Source organism: Bufo gargarizans, chromosome 4 (genome assembly GCF_014858855.1).
Source record: "Bufo gargarizans isolate SCDJY-AF-19 chromosome 4, ASM1485885v1, whole genome shotgun sequence".
Taxonomy (NCBI): Eukaryota; Metazoa; Chordata; class Amphibia; order Anura; family Bufonidae; genus Bufo; species Bufo gargarizans.
The window spans coordinates 79421020-79445219 of NC_058083.1; the positions used below are offsets into that span (position 1 = coordinate 79421020).

The following is a 24200-nucleotide window of genomic DNA, read 5'->3' on the forward strand; positions in this document are numbered from 1 at the left end:
CCTAAAATGGCTGCTGCACGTGTTAGGACATGGAACAAGGAAATCTGGGAACGAGGGATTACCCACAATGCCATGCATGCAGCCAATCAGCAACCAGCCCTGTGATGTCACAGCCCTATGAATAGCCTCAGCCATCTTGGATTCAGCCATTTTCCAGTGTACTTAGTGCAGGGAGTGACGTCAGCAGGCGCTAGGGACAGTGCTAGGAAATACTTTAAAACTTTTATTTTGCTGTATAGAAGTTCAGGAAAAAGATAGGGAGGAATAATTCCACAGTATTGAAGCAGAACAGGGTTCAGTAGGGGAGGTTACAGCCTGGGTAATAGGAACAATCCTTTTACACATTGCTGCACCAAATTGATATTATACGGCTATTTAATTCCATCAAACCGTTCTTGTTATTAGGGTGCAAGTGCTGTTTGATATAGCACAGCCATTAACAGGGTTTATTACAAGGAAATATGTCTACATCTTATTTGCCCTTGTGCGGTGCAGTTATATGTTCTAAAGCAGGCATGCTCAACCTGCGGGCCTCCAGCTGTTGTAAAACTACAACTGCCACAATGCCCTGCTGCAGTGGTGTACATAGAAAAGTAAGGGCCCCATAGCGAGGATCAAACCAGGCCCCCCACACAGGACAGAAGGGTTTCCGCCTTAACCCCTTTCAATGATCCTTGGGCCATTTCTTCCACTGCCTCATTTGCTAAAAGTTGTTCCTAGGGTAGAGTCCTGACCAAGTTTTCACCCCCAGTAGAAGAGGGGATGATCCCAACTGGGCCCCCTCTTGTCCTGGGCCCCATAGCAGTCGCATGGTCTGCCGCTATGGTAGTTACGCCCCTGCCCTGCTGTAGGCTGATAGCTGTAGGCTGTTCAGGCATGCTCGGATTTGTAGTTGTGCAACAGCTGAAGGGTCGCAGGTTGAGCATGCCTGTTCTAAAGCATTTTTTGGCTTGTATTAGTGGGGGGAAAAGGGCTTATTAGTCGTTGTGTGGTAAAGTTAGAAAATTACAGGCCTTTTTAGCGTGTATAAGTGGCACAAAAATATATATTATTTGCCATTCGGCAGTGCAGTTATATGTTCTAAAGCCTTTTTTTAGCATGTATTAGTGGAAAATATATATATATTATTTACCGTTCAGCGGTGCAGTTATATATTCTAAAGTCTTTTGTGGCATGTATAAGTGGAAAAAAATATAGGTCTATTTGCCGTTCAGCTGTGCAGTTATATGTTCTAAAGCCCTTTTTGGCATGTATTAGTGGCACAAAAGAAAGTATTTGCAGTTGTGTGGTGAAGTGAGAAAATTACAGCCCTTTTTAGGGTGGATTAGTGGCAATAAAAAACATATTTGCAGTTCAGTGGTGCAGATATATGTTCTAAAGCCTTTTTTGTCGTGTATTAGTGGCAAAAAAAAAATATATTATTTGCCGTTCAGCATTGCAGTTATATGTTCTAAAGCCCTTATTGGTGTGTATTAGCGGCAAAAAAATTATACATTATTAGCCGTTCAGAGGTGCAGTTATATGTTCTAAAGCCCTTTTTGGCATGTATTAGTGGCACAAAAATATAAATTATTCGCTGTTTAGTGGTGTAGTTATATGTAGAGATTACCTTGTTTCACAGTGAACTTTGAGCATTTGCGAGTCGCCGACCATGCAAACATATGTCCGCCGGCGCCATATTCTTTTACATTGTGCCGAACTTTGACCCATGACACATCCATCAGGTGGGACAGGACAGCCAATTGAGACATTTCAGCACATTGACACAACCCCACCCTATCAAAGAACCCGATCTGGAAGCCATTTTACATTCTGTGTTTTGCCAGTGTACGGAGAGGTTGCTTGTGGAGCAGGGACAGACTGTTTCGGACACCAAACGCTAGCTAATAGGGCCACAAAAGTCCATTTAAGGACTGGTATAGGTGTGCTATCGATAGGTGTGATATACTGAAGAGTGTGATATACTTATAATATACATTCTAACATTATAGTATATTATTGTGCATTTGTATTGTGCAGCACTTGTGTGCAGTTCTGCTGCGATACCGCAACTATATAGAGAGACAAACGCTATTGGAACAACTAATTGCAACGGGTGTGATATACCTGTTACCCCCTAAAAACATGGTGGTGTGATATAACTGTTGTGGCAAAAAAAGATTATTGAGGGGTGTTATATACCTGCTTCCACAAAATACTCATTAAGGCATTCAATATACCTTCTTCCACCAAATATTGATTGAGGAGTGCGATATACCTGCTTCCACAAAATACTGATTAAAGGGTTTGATACACCTGATTCCACCAAATATTGATTGAGGCCTGTGATATACCTGCTTCCACAAAATACTGATTAATGGGTTTGATATACATGCTTCCACCAAATACTGATTGAGGGCTGCGATATACCTGCTTCCACAAAATACTGATTAAGGGGTTTGATATACCTGCTTCCACAAAATACTGATTGAGGGTTGCAATATACCTGCTATCACAAAATACTGATTAAGGGGTTCGATATACCTGTTTGCACCAAATATTGACTGAGGCCAGCGATATACCGGCTTCCACAAATACTGCTCTTCTCTAGGGATTTAGGCACAGGGTCATTTTGAAAATGACAGGCAGAGGAAGAGGCAAGATGTTCTGCAGGGGTGGTAGGGGTCAGGCAGGTGCACCAGACAGGAACCTAAGTGGGAAGTTGGAGAAGGCACGCGTGATTACTTCAAAGGGAGCACCAGAGTTGGTTGAGTGGGTCACTCACCTTTCTGCTTCTGCAGCCTCCTCATCCTCTGTATCTGCACCCGTCTGCCTCACTTTCTGCTGTGTGCACCCCCAAATATACCACCATAGCCCCTTCACTCGAGTAAGAGGAATTATTTTCCCATCCATTCCCAGATCTTACCAATGCGCAGCCATCTTGACATCGGATGAGGAAGAGAAGGTAGCAACAGCCGCCACCCAGCGGTCCGATGACAGTACCCAGATCAGCCCAAGGAGGGAGGTCCCCGTTGTTGCTGACTTCTCCGAGATCTCAAATGTCAGTTGTGGTGAAGGTGACAATGATGACGTGTCAATAGACGTCACGTGGGAGCCCACAAGAGAGGAAGAGGAGGGGAGTTTAGAGGGACAGACAGAGCAGCAGAGAGGGAGGAGAAGCAGGCAGAGCTTGCAGGGCACAGAAGGCAAAAAGCAGACTGCAAATGTATCTGGAGCGAGCCATCCACCATGCACGGTCACTTATGGCGCTCCCAGGACGCCGGCATATGGCTCCACAATGTGGGCTTTTTTTAACGAGTCAGCTGCTGACAGTAGTGTTGCCTTCTGCAGCCTGTGCTTTCAACGCATAAGTCGCGGTAAACCCAACACTCACCAAGGGACGACTTCCTTATAAAGGCACCTGGCCTCCCATCACCGATCCCAGTGGTAGCAACGCCGTCAGAACTCATAAAGCCACACTCCTGGCGTCCTGCCTATTCTCCTCTCTCCTCCCATTCCAGAGCTATATGGCCACGTTCAGCAGCAAATGAATATATCTGTGGCACACAGTGTCGGTGCCAAGATGCATCTGACCACAGACACGTGGTCTAGCAAACACGGGCAGGGAAGGTACATAACTTTTACTGCCCACTGGATGAACTTTCTGATGGCCGTCAAGCATGTAACCCGTGGCTCCCGTCGGGATTTGGTGTTACTGCCAAGGATTGCATGCAGGCCTGCTTCTTCTTCTCCTCCTCCTACTCCATCCTCCATTTCCTCCTCGGCTGATTCCTCCTTTTCCACTGCTACCACTTCTTCCGCTGCGCCCCCAACCTACCCAGAACCTATTTGACGTCCCCGGTTGAGATGTTGCCATGCTGTGCTGCAGCTGTTGTGCCTGGAAGCCAAGAGCCACACAGGTCCTGCACTGCTTTCAGCTCTGGCTCCACTCAATTTGACAGTTGGTAAAGTGTTGTGCGACAACAGTGCCAATCTGCTGAGCGCGCTGAAACAGGGCAAAATGACACATGTGCCGTGCATGGCACAAGTCCTGAACTTAGTCGTGCAGCGATTCGTTGCCAAATATCCCGGGGTCCAGGACATCTTGTGGCAGGCTAGCAAAATCTCTGGCCATTTTAGAAGATCTTACACGGCCATGGCTCAACACCACTTGCCCATCAGATGTCTGATTTGTGACAGCCCAACACGCTGGAACTCCACCTATGCTTGATAGGCTGTACGGACCTGTACGAACTCTGCAGCAGGACAGGTTCTGGGGAGCTTGGTTTCTTTTCACCGCGCCAGTCGCTGCTCATGCACGACACATGCAAGCTTCTGCGGCCATTTGATGAGATCACCAAACTGGTTAGTCGCAGCCAGGGCACCATCAGTGATATTGTACCTTATGCCTTCTTTCTGGAGCGTGCATTGCGTTGTATCATTGATCAAGCCATCGAGGAGCAGGAGCAGGAAGATGAGAAAGTCGCAATGCTGAATGAATTCTCAGGGGGGGCTACTCCATCTGAGACAAGTCAGCAGGAGTCTAAAGAGGAGTCAGAGGAGGATGGTGGCTAAGGGGAGGAGGAGCAGGCTTTGAGGGGGACTTTAAACTTTTCGGGGATCCCTGGAGTTGTTTGTGGCTGGGGGGAGGAGACCGAGGACGACATTCTCCTGGGTGATGAGCAGGAGCCAGGGCACTCCACCACATGCAATTTAGTGCAAATGGGGGCTTTCATGCTCCAGTGTTTGAAGAGGGACCCCCTATAAAAAGCATAAGGGGCAAGTACCAGTACTGGGTGGCAATGTACTTAGACCCGAGGTACAAACACAAAAAGGCGGACTTATTACCAGCATCACAGAGGGCTAGCAGAATGCAGCATTTCTAGGCCTTGATACAAGAGATGCTCCATTCTGCTGTTGCATTCTGCTGTTCCATCCACAGAGAAACAGTTGTGGGTTTCAATCCTACTACGCCTGCAAGAAGAGGGTGGTTTGAAGATGTGTTGGTCACTTCGGATATGAGATTATTCTTGCAGCCAACCCATCAACAGCCGCCCTCTGGATCCAGCCTCAGGGAATGCATAGACCCACAGGTGTCCGACTACATCGGTTTAACGGCCGATGTTGACGCTCTGAGAAGCGAGGAATTGCTACACTATTGGGTGTACAGGCTTGACATGTGGCTATGGAACTCCTGGCTTACCCTTCGTCGAGTGTCCTGTCTGAAAGGATGTTCAGCGCAGCAGGGGGGATCGTGACAGATAAGCCCACTCGCCTAGCTCATGACAGTGTGGACTACCTCACATTTCTAAAAATGAATGAGGCATGGATCTCGGAGTAATTCAACACCTGTGACGACCACTTCTAATTAAATTTCCTCATGCCAGCCCACACATATCCACCACCACCCAGAACAAAGAATGGTCCCTGTCTTATATATATACAGTGGCATATAAGGCCTTTTCTGTCAGGTGAATGCCTAATATTTGGGGCCTATACTGGCCTACAGTAAAAATTTTAGCCAGTGACCACCTAATGTACCTCCAGCCACATCATCACAAGTTCTTTTCTGTCAGGTGAATGCCTAATTTTAGGGGCTGGTACTGGCCTGCAGTAAAATTTGTATCCAGTGACTGCCTAATGTACCTCCAGCCACATAATCTCAAGTTCTTTTCTGTCAGGTGAATGCCTAATTTTAGAGGTCGGTACTGGCCTACAGTAAAATTTTTAGCCAGTGACCGCCTAATGTACCTCCAGCCACATCATCACAAGTTCTTTTCTGTCAGGTGAATGCCTAATTTTTGGGGCCTGTACTGGCCTACAGTAAAATTTTTATCCAGTAACCGCCTAATGTACCTCCAGCCACATCATCACAAGTTATTTTCTGTCAGGTGAATGCCTAATTTTTGGGGCCTGCACTGGCTTACGGTAAAATTTTTAGCCAGTGACCGCCTAATGTACTTCCAGCCACATCATCACAAGTTCTTATCTGTCAGGTGAATGCCGAATTTTTGGGGCCTGTACTCCAGTGGCCTACAGTAAAATTTTTATCCAGTGAGCGCCTAATGTACCTCCAGCCACATAATCACAAGTTCTTTTCTGTCAGGTGAATGCCTAAACTTTGGGGCCTGTACTCCAGTGGCCTAAAATAAAAATTTTCTCGGTTACAGCAGGACACATTTTTGAGAGTTTCCCTTTAAGACGCATAGAAATGGCCCCTTATTAAAATTCATATTTTTTGTGGGAATTTTTGCCAATGATCCCTCTCTGGTATGTCACTGTCCACGTTGTGGGACTATTTGTGCACTTCTAGTAAGTATTTTGTGGCTACAAATATGACCTCAAGGTTTGTCAGGTTCGCCTGCCATTAAAGTCAATGGGGCCCGCTGCGAATTTGCGGTTCGCGAACATTTGATGTTCGTCCATCGCTAGTTATATGTTCTACAGCCCTTTTTGGCATGTATTAGTGGCACAAAAATATATATTATTTGTTGTTCAGCAGTGCAGTTATTTGTTCTAAAAAATTTTGTGGTGTGTATAACTGGAAATAAATAAGGACCTATTTGCCGTTCAGCGGTGCAGTTATGTGCTCTAATGTCATTTTCGGCGTGTATTAGTGGGGAAAAAAAGGGCTTATTAGCTGTTGTGTGGTGAAGTGAGAAAATTGCAGACTTTTTGGGGTGTTTTAATTTCCTCTTTTTTATTTTATTTAATCTAACAGTATGTCAGACAGAGAAGTGCCATGCCATGCACAGGGGAGTGACAGAGGCCTATACATTTAGATGTATCAGGCACAGGTCGCAGCAGAGTAAGGGGCCATGGCAGCAGGAGTCGCAGCGAACCCAGCGGTTCTTAAATGGTTGACTCGGTCATCAACTTCGTCCCAAGTGACATCAGACACCCCCAGCCAAGAGTTGGTTGGTTCATCAGACACAACCCTTAGTTAGCATGGCCCGGGACCAGGCCTTGTGCCCTCTCCTGTCCTCAACCTGCATCTGTCCTTTTCTATTCCTTCAGCCAGAGAAGTATCATATGCTGTGGGCTCAGCTCCACTATACAGCGAGGACGAGCTACTAGAGGACAGTCAGCTACTGGCCAGCCAAGATGTGGAGGAGACATCCACCGCTTCCTCCGGTAGGTGGGCAAGTAGTGATGAGGAGAGTGGCGTGGGAGCTGGTGTTGCGAGCGATCAGGCTCCTGAGACAGAGATCGTTGAGGAGGACATTATTGACGCGCAGACAGTACTTGATGATGATGATGCAGCTGATCGCACTTAGGAGCCAGGTGAATTTGGGGCTTCATCATCATCGGGAGAAGAAGGTGGCAGCTTGCTCGTGAGGCATCGGTGGAGCCAGCAAGTAGCTAGCGTGGCCAGGAGTCAGGAGGGTGGCAGCAGTGGGAGATCAGGAGCCAAAGAAGCCCAGGTTAGATCACCCGCTTCGCAGGAGCCTACCTGCCTGGAAAGTTGTGGTGCAGGGGTTCACGGAAGCAGTGGCAGTACCAGCAGTCATTGCTGAGTGTTGGGGTTAAAAATATCTACATGGCGGTGTGGCAGTTTTTTGTTAAGCCGCCGGAGGAGGAGAACATGGCCATTGGTTGAATCGAATCTGTGGGCAGAAGGCGAAGCGTGGCCAGGGATTCCAATGTTGACACCACGACCCTGCGTCCACATATGCAGAGTCACCATAAAGTGGCCTGGGAGAGTTGTGGTTCCGTTCTGGTGTTCCAGCCAGCCACAGCAACCTCTGCATCACCCAGTGGCATGCACCCAATTTCAGGCAGCCAAGGCCCCACCACCTCAGCCGAAGGGAGCTGTCTGTCCTTCCCATCATCTGCTGGTCCTGATGCTCCTGCTCCTCCTCCTACTCCTCGTCAGTCATTCCGTCAGCAATCGATCACCGAAGCGATTGTCAAGAGACAACAGTATGCATGCACTCACCAACAGCACAGGCGCTGAATGTGCTCCTGTCCAAGTTGCTGGTGCTACAGTCCCTCCCTTTCCAAGTGATGGAGTCTTCACCTTTCAGAGAACTGATGGCTTGTGCCGAGCTGAGGTGGAGATTCCAAAGCCGTCATTTCTTTGCCAAAAAGGCAATACCAGCCCTGCACACGTATGTAGAACAGAAGGTGGGCCAGTCCTTGAGCCTGTCGGTGCCTGCTAAAGTGCACGGCAGCGCCAACGCGTGGAGCTGTAACTATGGTCAGGGACAATACATGTCCTTTACGGCCCACTGGGTGAATGTGGTTCCTGCACAGCCACACCAGCAACTTGTCCAGGTGACGCCGCTTCCGCCTCCACATTCTCAAGACTGTGACAATGTCCACCTCTGCCTCGTCATCCCCCATCGTGCCCTCAGCCTCCACTGAAGGGACAATTCAAAGTGCCCCTCCAGCAAACCACATGTGCAGGGCATGGCAGTGTCACGCTGTTCTGCTCCTCGTTTGCCTTGATGAACGGAGTCACACAGGGGAGGAACTGCTCCATGTCCTTCATCAAGAAATCAAATCCTGGCTTTCTCCGCGACAACTCAAAATCGGAACCACAGTGACCGACAACGGGAAGAACATGGTATCGGCACTGCGTCAAAGAGGGCTGAGCCATGCACCCTGCATGGCACACGTGTTCAATCTGGTTGTCAAGTGGTTCTTGGAGTCTTCCACCCATTTGCAAGACATGGCAAGAACTTTGCATGCACTTCAGCCACTCGTACACCGCAAAGCACACCCTCCTTAAGCTGCAGCGGCAGGACTGCATCCCCCAACATGGCTGATATGCGACGTTTCCACCCGTTGGAATTCCACCCTACATACAGTACAGACCAAAGGTTTGGACACACCTTCTCATTCAAAGAGTTTTCTTTATTTTCATGACTATGAAAATTGTAGATTCACACTGAAGGCATCAAAACTATGAATTAACAAATGTGGAATTATATACATAACAAAAAAGTGTGAAACAACTGAAAATATGTCATATTCTAGGTTCTTCAAAGTAGCCACCTTTTGCTTTGATTACTGCTTTGCACACTCTTGGCATTCTCTTGATGAGCTTCAAGAGGTAGTCACCTGAAATGGTCTTCCAACAGTCTTGAAGGAGTTCCCAGAGATGCTTAGCACTTGTTGGCCCTTTTGCCTTCACTCTGCGGTCCAGCTCACCCCAAACCATCTCGATTGGGTTCAGGCCCGGTGACTGTGGAGGCCAGGTCATCTGGCGCAGCACCCCATCACTCTCCTTCATGGTAAATAGCCCTTACACAGCCTGGAGTTGTGTTTGGGGTCATTGTCCTGTTGAAAAATAAATGATGGTCCAACTAAACGCAAACTGGATGGAATAGCATGCCGCTGCAAGATGCTGTGGTAGCCATGCTGGTTCAGTATGCCTTCAATTTTGAATAAATCCCCAACAGTGTCACCAGCAAAGCATCCCCACACCATCACACCTCCTCCTCCATGCTTCACGGTGGGAACCAGGCATGTAGAGTCCATCCATTCACCTTTTCTGCGTCGCACAAAGACAAGGTGGTTGGAACCAAAGATCTCAAATTTGGACTTATCAGACCACAGCACAGATTTCCACTGGTCTAATGTCCATTCCTTGTGTTCTTTAGCCCAAACAAGTCTCTTCCGCTTGTTGCCTGTGCTTAGCAGTGGTTTTCTAGCAGATATTCTACCATGAAGGCCTGATTCACACAGTCTCCTCTTAACAGTTGTTTTAGAGATGTGCCTGCTGCTAGAACTCTGTGTGTCATTGATCCGGTCTCTAATCTGAGCTACTGTTAACCTGCGATTTCTGAGGCTTGTGACTCGGATGAATTTATCCTCCGCAGCAGAGGTGACTCTTGGTCTTCCTTTCCTGGGGCGGTCCGCATGTGAGCCAGTTTCTTTGTAGCGCTTGATGGTTTTTGTGACTGCACTTGGGGACACTTTCAAAGTTTTCCCAATTTTTCAGACCGACTGACCTTCATTTCTTAAAGTAATGATGGCCACTCATTTTTCTTTACTTAGCTGCCTTTTACTTGCCATAATCCAAATTCCAACAGTCTATTCAGTAGGACTATCAGCTGTGTATCCACCTGACTTCTCCACAACGCAACTGATGGTCCCAACCCCATTTATAAGGCAAAAAATCCCACTTATTAAACCTGACAGGGCACACCTGTGAAGTGAAAACCATTTCAGGTGACTACCTCTTGAAGCTCATCAAGAGAATGCCAAGAGTGTGCAAAGCAGTAATCAAACGAACAGAGAAAGGCCATAAACGAGTTCTTGATGATCCAAGTAGAACAGGCGTACTCCCCTCTGTAAATTTGATGACAGCCAGTGGCAGCTCATGCGTGACACCTGCCGTTTGCTCAGGCCTTTTGAGGAGGCCACTTTATTTGTCAGTCTCCAGGACTACGGGATGAACAACGTCATTCCACCGCTTCATGTCCTGGAACAGATGCTGGGACTGGAGAGGTGGCACCTAGATTTCTTGGCCACTTGAGCCCTGTGGGGGCTGAACTGGAGGAGGAGGAGGGCATTGGGGCACAAGCAATGAGTAGAGAAATGAGTGGTTTTTATACACAGGTGACAGGAGAGGAGGAGCAGGAGCAGCCAAAGGAGCTACAGGGTGATGAGGAAGACAAGGCAGGACCCAGACACACTGTGGCAGTATGCAGTGGAGATGGAGGCAGGGAGTCCCTCTGCGTCACTTGCACAAATGGCCGATGCATGCTCACTTGTTTGCGTAGTGACAGCTGAATTGTCACCATTTGGCAGAGGGATGACTTCTGGATCGCCACCTTGTTGGACCCTCGCTACCTCGCCAAAATGGGGGCCTTGTTTACACCCGCTGAGAGGAAGGACAAACTGAACTACTGTAGAGACATCCTATGTAGTGAGTTGGCTGCTGCCTATCTGCACTATACTGAGTTGGCTGCTGCCACCTACACACTCTGTCACTTGGTCACTCTGTGGTCTCCTAGATCATCCATGCTGCCTCAACCAAACCTTGACAAAAGAGATTGGTTTCTTCTGGCTACCTGCATCAGCTAGTATTCTGATGCTGCCACCTGCCTGATGCCACACATCTGATGCCAAGTTTTCCTTCTTACACCCACCATCATCAGTGGGTATGATTATTGCTACCCACCTCCCCACTCTGTCACTGGGTCACTCTGTGGTCTTCTGATGCTGCTGCCACCTCCACACTATGTCACCTTGCCACTCTGTGGTCTCCTGATGCTGCTGCCACCTCCACACTATGTCACCTTGCCACTCCGTGGTCTCCTGATGCTGCTGCCACCTCCACACTATGTCACCTTGCCCCTCTGTGGTCTCCTAATGCTGCTGCCACCTCCACACTGTGTCACCTTACCACTCTGTGGTCTCCTGATGCTGCTGCCACCTCCACACTATGTCACCTTGCCACTCTGTGGTCTTTTGATGTTACTGCCACCTCCACACTATGTCACCTTGCCACTCTGTGGTCTCCTAATGCTGATTCTGCCACCTCCACACTATTTCATTGTGCCACTTTGTGATCTTCTCATGCTGCTGCTGCCACCTCCACACTGTCATTGTGCCACCCTGTGGCCTCGTCCTGATGCTGCTATCACCACCTCCACACTCTGTCATTGTGCCACTCTGTGGCCTCCTGATGATGGTGCTGCCACCTCTGTCATCATGCCACCCTGTGGCCTCCTCCTGATGCTGCTGGGCCACCTCCACACTCCATGATTGTGCCACTCTGTGGCCTCCTGATGCTGATGATGTCACATCCATACTGTCATTGTGCCATTTTATGGCCTCCTCCTGATTCTGCTGCTGCCAACTCCACACTCTTTCATTGTGCCACTCTGTGGCCTCCTGATGCTGCTGCTGTCACCTCCACACTGTCATTGTGCCACCCTGTGGCCTCCTCCTGATGCTGCTGCAGCCGCCACCTCCTCACTCTGTTATTGTGCCACTCTGTGGCCTCCTGATACTGCTTCCACCTCCACACTATCATTGTGCCACCCTGTGGCCTCCTCCTGATGCTGCCGTCACCTCCACACTCTGTCATTGTGCCACTCTGCGGCCTCCTGATGCTGCCGCTGTCACCTCCACACTGTCATTGTGCCACTCTGACCTCCTCCTGATACTGCTTCCACCTCTAGACTCTGTCATTGGGCCACTCTGTGGTCTCCTCATGCTGCTTCCACCTCACCACTATGTCATAGGGCCACTCTGTGGACTTCTCATGCTGTTCCCACCCTCTCCACTTCATGACTGGGACAGTATTTTGCCCCTTGGCCTGGCTGAGATCATAATTTATTTTACCCTTCTTCTGATCTGAAAAGCCAAAAAAGGGGGTCAGTCAGCACATACCAAACCGCAGTAGCACATTGCTATGGCAGGGAACAACATTTAAAGACAGAAACATGCAATGCGACAATAAACTGCAATATACAGTACAAAATTGCATAATAATAACAAGTGCTACACTATAAGTGTGAGATACTTGGCAAATCGTTTTGTACAAAATTATTTGAGCCCATCTGTCGAGCGTCAAGGCGATCTCTGTTAGACTGGTTCCTACGCTAAATTCTACCTGTTAGATGCCATGACGGCTACCATACACTTCAGGGAGTGTAGGTTCTGTTCCTGCATTGAATACTACCTGTTAGGTGCCATGACGGCTACCATACACTTCAGGGAGTTCAGGTTACACAGCAGGCCCACTCCACAACACCACCGGCGCCAAACGGCTACCAAGGATTGCAGTGAGAGTCCACAAACTATCTCACTCCTGGTGCCATGGCTTCAGTGAGTGAGGGGGAGCAGGCCTGACTATGTACTAACACTAATTAAAATAAGCCTATAGGGCAGACAGGATGGTCAGGCGTGCATGACTGAGGAGGCAGCCACACGTCCAGTACAAACTGACTAGTCAGGCCTGCTCCCCCTCACTCACTGAAGCCATGGCACCAGGAGTGAAATAGTTTGTGGACTCTCACTGCAATCCTTGGTAGCCGTTTGGCGCCGGTGGTGTTGTGGAGTGGGCCTGCTGTGTAACCTGAACTCCCTGAAGTGTATGGTAGCCGTCATGGCACCTAACAGGTAGTATTCAATGCAGGAACAGAACCTACACTCCCTGAAGTGTATGGTAGCCGTTATGGCACCTAACAGGTAGAATTTAGTGTAGGAACCCGTCTAACAGAGATCGCCTTGACGCTCAGCAGACGGGCTCAAATAATTTTGTACAAAACTATTTGCCAAGTATCTCGCACTTATAGTGTAGCACTTGTTATTATTATGCAATTTTGTACTCTATATTGCAGTTTATTGTCGGATTGCATGTTTCTGTCTTTAAATGTTCTTCTGATCTGTCAGAAGGAAGGAAAAATGAGATGCACAACGGATCCTGTCTATATAACAGCTCTAAGACCTGCATGACATTGTTCCTATTTTGCAGCAGAATTGACTTATGATTTGGTAGCCAAAAATAGTAGTGGGTACAAAACACAGAAGAGATGCATGATTCTATTCACGTGTCATCTCTGTTTTGGATCCACTCCTTTTTTTGGCTTTAGCAATACTGATGGATTAATGACCAAATGCTGACCGTGAAGGCGGATGCTCCACAGACAGGATCCGTTTTTTGTGGGTTATTGTTCTGATGGATCAGAGGAAGGGCAAAATAATCAGTGACGTCAACACAAACTTACTGCTGACACCCTCTCCACTCTGTCGGGGGGCTCTACTTGTATAGGCATTTAATAGAACAGGCTCTGCAGACATCTATGTGGAATCAGCTGCCAACGGTGTAAAAGGAGTGTGCTGCTTCTTGACGCTAACATCGACTTGTAAGGCTTAGTTCACACAAGTTATTTGGTCAGTTTTGGCCCCGTAACTGCCAAAATAAGTGAATTGTGAGCAACATAGGCGTGGTGTGCACTGGGGTCCCTTTAAGATGATATAAGTGTTTCATGACACCAGTTGAAATGAAGCAACAACAGGACAGAGTCCCTTTAAGGAATGGTGTTGGTACCCAGGTGTATGAATGGCCGAGTGGTATAGGGTGGCCTCAAATGTCCCTTAATGTTTTGCGCACGTATCACGGTGCTCCTTCCTGGATACGCTGGAACCCGAGGCGTTGGCTCGGAAGCATACAAAGGGCGTAGTTTGATTGTGGGAAGAAGAATTAATTGAGTCCAGACCTTGTATATAGTTGAACAGCAGCTTTGCTTAAATAAACATTCATCAGAAACTATGTCTTGGTTCCAGCAGGCTTTAGCATTAAAACTGGCAGGCAAACTCGTCTCTGCTACATTTGTTGCTCTCTGGCTCTGCTGTACTGCCAGGCTGGCTATATAACTCAGCCTTTGATGTATGCTGCACTTTCCTTCTGTAGTCTTTCTCTTAAATTATACCAGGGAACTTTCTTCCTGGCTTCTGAGGCTTCAAGCTTCTGCCTCCATGTCCATCTGAGCTTAGGGTGCTCTGGCTGGCTTGGTTTGGGCTTGGTTACCACCCAAAGAGACGTGGCCCTGCACACCTTCACCTAGCTTGGGGTAAGCTAGGACTGACCTAAAACTAACTAGTCTCCACCCTTCCTTAGAGGGTTAAAATGGAAAGCAGGGTTCCATTCTCTCTAACTGTAGCTCTGCCATGCTTGCTTCCACCTACTGGTGAACCAGGTACATTACATGAACATATACAGTTGCATAGAAATAGGAAATGCTAAATGTGGAGGACTTGGAATAAATGCATATATGAAATTAGATTAGCATACACAGATAGAAGCAGAGGTAGGAGTGGTTATGCCACTCGGGGGCGTTACATGTGAACTGATTCTAAGAGCGACGCCTGTCATCTGCATGTCATAGTGACTTACAGTATTATTTCACTACCACAGCAGACTCCCTATCCGTGTTACTGCAAGGTGCAGTGTTCTACACAACTATAAAGGATCTCTGCAGCCAGGAAATAGACGTTTTTTAATGCAATTCACCATGAATAAATTCGGATTGAACCGAATTTTTTCAAAAAATTCGGGGAACCGGCCAAATCGAATGTTTGAGAAATTTTCTCATCTTAAATTACGAGTCTCTGGTACATATATAGAAGGGCACTGCAGACACTGTAGAGGTAGACTCCAGTTAACACTGCTTGCTCCCCTGCTTATCTGTTACTGCTCAGCAGCGCTGATAGATGGCCCCTTCACTTCTGAAGTTCAGGACTTTAGAAACTTTAAATTGCTTTGGACTAGAAGAATTCTCTGTGGTGTTTCCCTCCGTGAATCTGCAGACAGTGCACTGCCACATTTACCCTACAGAAACCACAAGTGCTCTTTGTTGCTCATTGAAAAACAAGAGCAGGCATGTAAAACTAGCAGGGCAACAAATAAATTCTTCGACCCCCTCAACCGCGACCCTATTCCTTGTGGCCGCAGATAAAGGGTATGTGTCACTACCTATTGTTTAAATCAAGTTTTTATGTTAAACATCATTTTAAAGAATTTCTGGTTATTATTAATTTTCATGTAACTAAATAAAAAATCTTAAAATCCTACCGTTTTTTACCCTGGCCACTAAGCCTAATAATTGTCCCTCTTTCTTGGTCTGTGAAGACAGACAGATTGATAAATAGATAGATAGAAACATAGATACTGTAGATAGATAGAAAGATAGAAAGGAGATACGTGGATAAAGAGATAGAAAGATAGATAGATAGATATGAGAGAGACGATGATAGATAGATAGATACACAAGAGCCACCATTCACAGTAAGTTATGGTCACAGCTTATCTACTCTCAGTCCCCACACAATAATCTCTGCACAGGTTACAGAGCATGATTAGAAAACTCATTCATAGAAGTCAATTACCATCTCCTGTCTATTGTGCCTTTGATCCATGCGGCTGCTGCAAAGAATATCTGTAAATGCTGTTAATAGCAGCTTAGGCAAAATGTCTGTTTCCATAATCACGAAGAGCAAATAAAATGAAAAAAAAAAAAAAAAAACATGTAAATTGATTAGAAAAAAGGAAGAATATGTCATATGACTATCATCTGTTTTGAATCAGAAAAGAAAATATAGGTAATAAATTTCCTTTAACCCCTTCCAAACATCTCCCTTTTATTTGGCAGAAACTGGACATTTAAATATGGCACTCAGTCGACACCATAGCCAGAGTGTGACTGCTTTGTTCCATAGAAGACTCCTGCAGACAACTGTCTGTGATCGTAGACAACTCCGATCATGGACATTGAACCTCTCAGATGACATGATCAATTGTAACCATCACATCTGAGAGGTCATTAAGAGGGGAAGTAACAGACAACAACCGAACACCATTGCTGCAACAAGATCGTGGGAGCTATTCATGACAGAATTCCAGCTTCAAAAAGTTTTAAAAAAATGCTTTTCTGACTTTTTTGGGATCATAGCACAAACATTTTGGGGAAATGTATCATGAAGGGAATATTGGAAGTCAGTTTTGCTTGAGTCTGTGTTGACATACCTTATTTCCACCCACATTTTAAAACTTGATTGAGTGGTGTAAAAAATTTTTAAAAGTTGCAGATCTTTTTTTGCAAGAAAGTTTAAAAAGTCACAAATACCCCATTTTGTGACTTTCTAAATTCATGAAGACATAATAAATAAAGGCCTTGAAGTTTATTGTTGCACTTAGTCCAGTTTTAAAAACATTTGCGTGATTACCTGCCTTAGGCTACTTTCACACTAGCATTTCTATTTTCTGGTATTGAGATCCGTCATAGGTTCTCAATACCAGAAAAAAACTATTCTGTTTTGTGTCTATTCATTGTCAATGGGGACAAAATGTAACTGAACAGAACGGAATGCTCCAAAATGTATTCCATTCTCATACCGGAGAAAAAAACGTCCTTTTTCTGTCCGCCATGTGGTGCTGATCAAGACGGATCCGTCATGACCCACAATGCAAGTCAATGGGGACTTCTCTGACACAATCTGACACAATAGAAAACTGATCCGTCCCCCATTGACTTTCAATGGAGTTTATGACGGACCCGTCTTGGGTATGTTAAAGATAATAGAACCGGATCCGTTCATAACAGATGCAGATGTTGTATTATCAGTAACCCTGCAGGATCCAGCAAAAATGATAGTGGGAAAGTAGCCTTAATTAGTTTCACTTCAGATTAAACACTGAGACTTTTTTAATATGACAAAAAAGCTGAAAGTTAAAACATATATATTTTTTTTAAATCCCTCCCTTTCCCCATAATAAAAATAAACAATAACAAAATAAAGATCATATGCACCATTACATAACAAAAGGCCCAAGCTATTACAACTTAAATGTATTTATCCTATACTGTGAAATCTGTAATAAAAAAAATCTAAAATCGCCAAATGTCATTTTTATGACACTTTACCTCTCAACTAAAATTTAACAAAAAGTGATGAAAAAATCATACACAAAATGGTATCACTAAAAACTATAAATTATACCCCGTTTGGAATTTTTTTCCAGCATCCCACTACATCGTATGTAACAGTTCTAATTCTGCAATTAGAAAGTACAATTTGTCCTACAAAAAACAAGCCCTCAAACGGCTATGTGAACGGAAAAATAAAAAAGTTATGGATCCGGGAAGGCACGGAGTGAAAAATAAAAATACAAAAATGAAAAATCATCTTGGGCTGAAAGAGTTAATACAATAGACATAAATCTATATTTTTTTTGCCATTTTCAATATTCTTTTTTTGGAATCTATAGTATCAGTGAATTAGAATTTCACATGCATTGATCTCCAACTGACTTAAGCTATACGCATTTATGACTAGCAGATGTTCACAGACACCTTCCCGAAAAACACAGCAGAAAGTTATTTCACAAGAGCTCAGGAACAGGTGCCGAGGAGATATTTCCAACTGTAGTATTACAATTTTTTTTCTTGGAGACAAAACTAGTTGGCAGGAGCTGTTGAATAGGCTGTGCTGATGTCTGCAAGGGAATGATAGCATGTAGAGTCATAGGAAAACTGCATCCATAACACAGATGCTGCTTTTAGCCCTGCTTATAGAAATCTGTGATTTCATAAACCTATTGGCTGGGATTATAGACTGCCTGTTGTCACAATGAACATATTGGGGATATTTATCATCTCCCTACTTCAGTTTTCTGGCAGAAAAAACATCACAAACCCTGTGTTTGCAACTTTCAACTCTTACAAAAAATTACCAAGTGGTACGCCCCACACAAAATATAAATAATCTTTAGGGACCCAGAGCATGGGAAGGCAAAAGAGTTAGAAAAATACCCTCTATTCTATATCGTAATCCCAGACTGAAAAAGGTTTATACAACAAACATCTTACTGCCACCCCAAAAATGAAGGGGGTTATTTACTAAGCTGAAATATACTTAAATTAGACATATTTCAGGCGCACATGGCGGCGCAACAGTTAGCTGCACCGCTATCTGCGATTTCGCCCCGCTCACGCCAGTTCTAAAATCGTGGGCTTGGTGTGGGCAGGGAAGGGACCAGCCAGTAGGCCCATCTCATTCATCATTTTCTATGCCTATTTTAGGTGTAGAAAATGGTCTAAATGTAAGGCTGCCCAGAAGCTGACTTATATTTAGAACTGGAGCTAGATGCGCCGAAGTTATGGAGAGGCCGGAGCCTCTTCATAAGTTCGGCGGATCCTCTGCCAATTATGGGGCTTTATTAAGATGGTTTTAATAAATGTGCCCCAAAGTTCCCAATATATGCATAAAAATAATAGTAATACTTACCGATCAAGAAAAATCCAAGTCGATACGTGTGTTGAGATGGGACTACCCTACTTTCTTGGTTGATATTACTTTTACTTTATTTTTGTGGTGGCAGCAGGATGTTCTCAAGAATATCCTCAAGATATGCCTAAATGTGTAATAGATCCATGTCCCACCTCTGGAATCTGTACCTATCTCTAGAGTGGGCCACCTCAATACTGTCCCACCTGGATTCGGTGACCAGAGATGGTCAGAATTATGACAAAAAGCAAGCTGCCCTGCTTCTATAGCTTCAGTAGAAGGGAATGGAAGTACCTGAAGAAGCATGGCACAGCTAGCTACACCATGGATGGAGTTGTGTAGAGGAACCACCAGAGAACAGCTGATCGGTGTGGGTGCAGGGGTGACTGATCCCCGCTGATCAGACATTGGTGGCCTGTCCTGAGGATAGGCCATCATTAGTGATTGTTGACAACCCAGTAGGGTTGAGGGAAAGGGTTATTCAAGTAAATATAATGGAATTTTAATTTAGTGTAAATTAGAAGAGAAATACACAGGACAGAGGTGACATGAACATGTCTATACATTTTCTTTTTTAACTACAAAAATATGTCTATTTTGGGAAGTCCATTTTATTACAAGGCTCTCTGATAAGACGATAAGCTGTGATCTGCGGGGAGACTTGGCAGCATATGTTCACTTTCCTGCAGCACCACCACAGGGAAAATGAACCATTACATTGTGTCCACTGAAAACAAAGACTGTTTGTGTATATCATGTTCACGCCTGGTCCTCCAGAACCTTGATTGATGGGAAAACTCTGTCTTTGTAGGTGCTCTCTTTTTCAGCTAATTGATGGAGGTCAGAATGATTTTCTTTAGTAATTAAATAAAGGGTTTTCTAATCCAGATAAACCCCTTTGAATTACTATTTACACCAATATTTAACATGATTGCCATAAAAGGTTCACATAGTGGGCACTAAGAGAATCCAATGTGTACCGCAACCTACACTGGAACTAAGGGGCTCTAGGTCAGGGGGCAAACCCATGGTCTGCAGACCTCATGCAGCCAACAGAGCCATCATTTGCGATCAGCTGTGTTTCTGACCGCAGCTCCATATAGCACTGGATTAAAGCTCTAAAAGAAAAAAAATATATAAATATCTTCAGAGGTCTTTTAATGACCACTTTGGGAGATATGTTATGTGGCCAAAAAAGGTTGTACACCCCTGATCTTGGCGATGCTGAGCTGTTGCTAGACAGGGCTTTCCTTTCACTGAACAAACAGTCAAGCCCTCCAACAACCTAAGAGTCTTTTGTGCTGATCCAAGAATAAATTCATAAAAGAAATAAAACCATTAATATTACAGACACATATTTTTTATTAAACGAACCACACGTGATTTCAAGGAATAAAACACGACCACGATCAATAGCACAGAAATGTTTCCTTGCTTTTATGTTGTATTGCATTATTGAACATGTTTCACTCTCATACAACAGGGGGATGTGATACTTTCATAACGGATGGAGTCTTATCAATAAGGCCATGTCATGGCAAAGGACATAGTCACATGTACACTACCCATCCAACCTTTAGGGCTCATTCAGACAGCCGTAAGTGTTTTGTGGTCCGCAAATTGCAGATCTGCTAAACACGGATACCAGGTGTGTGTGTTTTGCATTTTGCAGAATGCACAGGGCTAAGGTTATATAGAAATGCCTATTCTTGTCCACAATTGTGGACAAGAATAGGACATGCGCTATATTATTTGCGGGGCCATGGAACAGAACTACGGATGCAGATAGCACACGGTGTGCTGTCCACATCTACTGCGGCCCCATTGAAATAAATGGGTCTGCACCCGTTCCGCAGATGCAGACCTGTACATATGACCATCTGAATAAGCCCTCTGTCAGACTGACGCCCAACATTTACTAAAAATATATATCAATAGAAGATAGATAGATATTAGATACGTAGATAGATAGATAGATAGATAGATAATAGATAGGAGATAGATAGACAGATAGACAGATAGATAGATAGATAGATAGATAGATAGATAGATAGATAGATAGATAGAAGAGAGATAATAGATAGATAGATCGATAGATAGATAGATAGATAGATAGATAGATAATGAGAGCGATAATGAGAGATAGACAGATAGATAAACAGATAGATGATAGATAGATAATAGATAGGAGATAGATAGTGTGGGGATTTGCTCTGGTAGACAGGTTAGCAGACGCAGTATAGAGGCAAGGAACCAGGTTGTAAATCAAACTTCAGTGTTTTATTCACACTCAGCAAAACATAACAGTCTTGGTGCTTGTTCATACATAGGAAAACAAAACAATGTTCACCTGGAATCATAGGTGTTGGTTCACACCCGGCTGAATGCTCAGCCACAGAAAAGTTCACTGGCAGGCTACCACGCCTGTTTGCAGTCTTCAGCCTTCAGCACAGAGAACTCCACAGCTTCACTGTCAGATGGAGGTAGATCCACCCCACCTGATAGTGCTGACTGCTTTATAAGCCTGCGAAGACCCGGCCTGGAATGTGGGGAATAGTCACCCACCCAGCACTTTTGACTACTCCCAGTAAAAGCAGTCCCGGATCAGCTTTACAGCCATACTAAACAGATGAAGTGTCAGACTGCAATCTGCAATAATGACACATGAGAATAATAGGCTCTTACCTCACCGAGGTCAAGAACCTCGGTGACACATACCGACTAGTGTTGATCGAGCACCAAAGTGCTCGTGCCAAACACATCGGTATGCTCGTGTGCTCTACCGAGCACCCGAGCACAATAGAAGTGGGAGAATCCCAGCCACCCTCTGCTCGGAAGAGAAGAGAGTATCTGGTTCACAAAAAAGGTTAGAAATTGATGGAAACCCATTCATAATGGCTTGGAAACATCATTAAGAGGATGGCAGGATGCTTCTTGGACTCCTATTATCTATTACATACAATAGACAACCACACAAAGGCTATATGCCAAAAGCCAGTTACCGTATGTGGAAGCAAACAATCTATCCATGAGACAGATAACAGTCAGCATACCTTACAATGGCAGCTTTGTGCACTATGAGACATTCCAAACCAGCTCTCATCTGACTCCGAGCCAGTAAGCCTCAAATGGATGGCTTGGGTGGACCTGCGCACCTAGATCAATATCATTAGGGTGACAAAAAGTTTTATGATTGTCCTAACATAATATTTAATAACCTTTCTATACAGTTTTGTCATGTAAAAACGCATTTGCTTAAACATGGGCATATGGAAAAGACATGCAAATGAGCAGAATCTGGCTTGTTTTTCAGCTGAAAAACCATTTGCATGGAAAATATAAAATCTACACTACTCATGAACAGCGCCATCTATTGGTTTCATAGTCTTATGACAAGATTATTAGTATTGTCATAAGACTATGAAACCAATAGATGGTGCTGTTTATCTTGTTGGGGTGCTAGTAATAGCCTACGCTAACACTGAGGTGTATATTGGATTTCTGCTATCATTCACACATCTTCTAGCACTTTATCTGCGGTAATTTAAGTTTGCTAGGGTGTATCTAAGGACTATTGTCCTGCTTGTAATGACTCATGAACAGCGCCATCCATTGGTTTCATAGTCTTATGACAAGACTATGAATCCAATAGATGGCGCTGTTCATGAGTAGTATATATTGCGAATATTCTAATCGCAAATTTTTATCGTGAATTTTCCATGCAAAAGGCTGAGTGCTACATGGTTTAAAGACTCTGTAAAGCAGGGTGCCTCACTTACTAGCACCCCAACAAGATGAACAGCACCATCTATTGGTTTTATAGTCTTATGACAAGACTAATAGTCTTGTCATAAAATTCATAGTCTAATAGTCTTGTCCTAAGACTCATTGTCTAATAGTCTTGTCATAAGACTATGAAACCAATAGATGGGGCTGTTCATGAGTAGTGTAGAACGCACATTTTTCATGCAAATGGTTTTTCAGCTGCAAAACAAGGCATATTCTGCTCATTTGCATGTGTTTCCCATATGCCCATGTTTATGCAAATTCGTTTTTACATGACAAAACTATATATAAAAGTTATTGAATATTATGTTAGGACAATCAGAAAACTTTTTGTCACGCTAATGATATAGGAGATCGATAGATAGATAATAAATAGGAGATAGATAGATAGATAGATAGATAGATATATGGATGAGAAATGATGATAGATAGATAGATAGATAGATAGATAGATAGATAGATAGATAGATAATAGGAGATAGATAGATAGATAGATAATAGATAGATAGATAGATAATAGATAGATAGATAGAAAGATATAGGTAGATGAGAAATGATGATAGATAGATAGACAGATAGATAATGGATAGGAGATAGATAGATAATGAGAGATAGATAGATAGATATTTTGTAACATTTGACTATTTTCATCCCTGTTATAACTAGTAAATAGGAGACCGTTTTCATCCATACAGACACAATAGGACAATGTTATTGGATTTTCTTTTGTGATTCACAAAGCAATTTGTGTAAATGTGAGTATTCCACCAAGGCGATGATACAGTCGGTGTCTGCCATTCAGCTATTATCTGTACTGTACGGCTATGTTTCCATGAGAACCATGAAGCGGTGTACTCAGGATGGGGGAAGTGGCAGCTGCTGAACTTTCTGACAACACTTTGGAGACAATAATGAGTCTTTACAATGTAATATAGAGGTGCAGTAGCTCTACTACAGAAGTCGGGTCGTGAGCGTTATTCCTGCAGGCTAAACAATGTATTCACTACAGTAGCAGGCCTCCGCTGAGTGCTGCAGACAGGGAATTAGAAATACAGTATATTCACATGCACCGACAATCACAGTCACTGTAAGTATATGTACCAGAGTTATTCAACAGTCTCTCATGGGGGGGGCATACAGGATGGACCTTGTGACCACCAGCTCAGTTCCCCTTGCAAGTACGGCACCCTCTGCACTTTGATTGACAGGGCCAGGCAGTGAAATTGTAATCATGCTTAGCCCTATTAATCAAAGTGCAGAAGGCGTGGCAGATGCATTGAGAACAGAGACTCCAGGTGCAATGGCAAAGCCCCCATTGCTACTAGAGGCTCATTTGCATATATTAAAACATAATTTTTCTCAGCAATACAGGCACATATGAACATGGGGCCAACACAGATGCCTTCAGCTGCCAAGTGCACATGTAACAGGTCGGCCAGTATCATAGGTACAAATCTGCTGACAGATGCCCTCTAAAGGTCTGCTACTGTACATCTGTGTATCCAAATGCACTATTTAAAACACAGGCTACAAATATCAGACTTTTTATTATGCAACCTAATGGTCTATTGAAATCTGAGCAGATATTCCACAAAATCTTGTCTCTTTATACCAAATGTAATCACGACATTCATCATGCTGTCTTTTACGTCATGAAGGCTTAAATTAACCAAAAATGTCACTCA

General features: G+C 44.5%; 1 protein-coding gene across 1 annotated transcript in view; it reads left to right on the forward strand.

Moving 5' to 3' along the window:
- MYT1L (myelin transcription factor 1 like) overlaps nt 1-24200 on the forward strand; it is a 246292-nt gene that overhangs the window by 89414 nt on the left and 132678 nt on the right. The window lies entirely within an intron of this gene.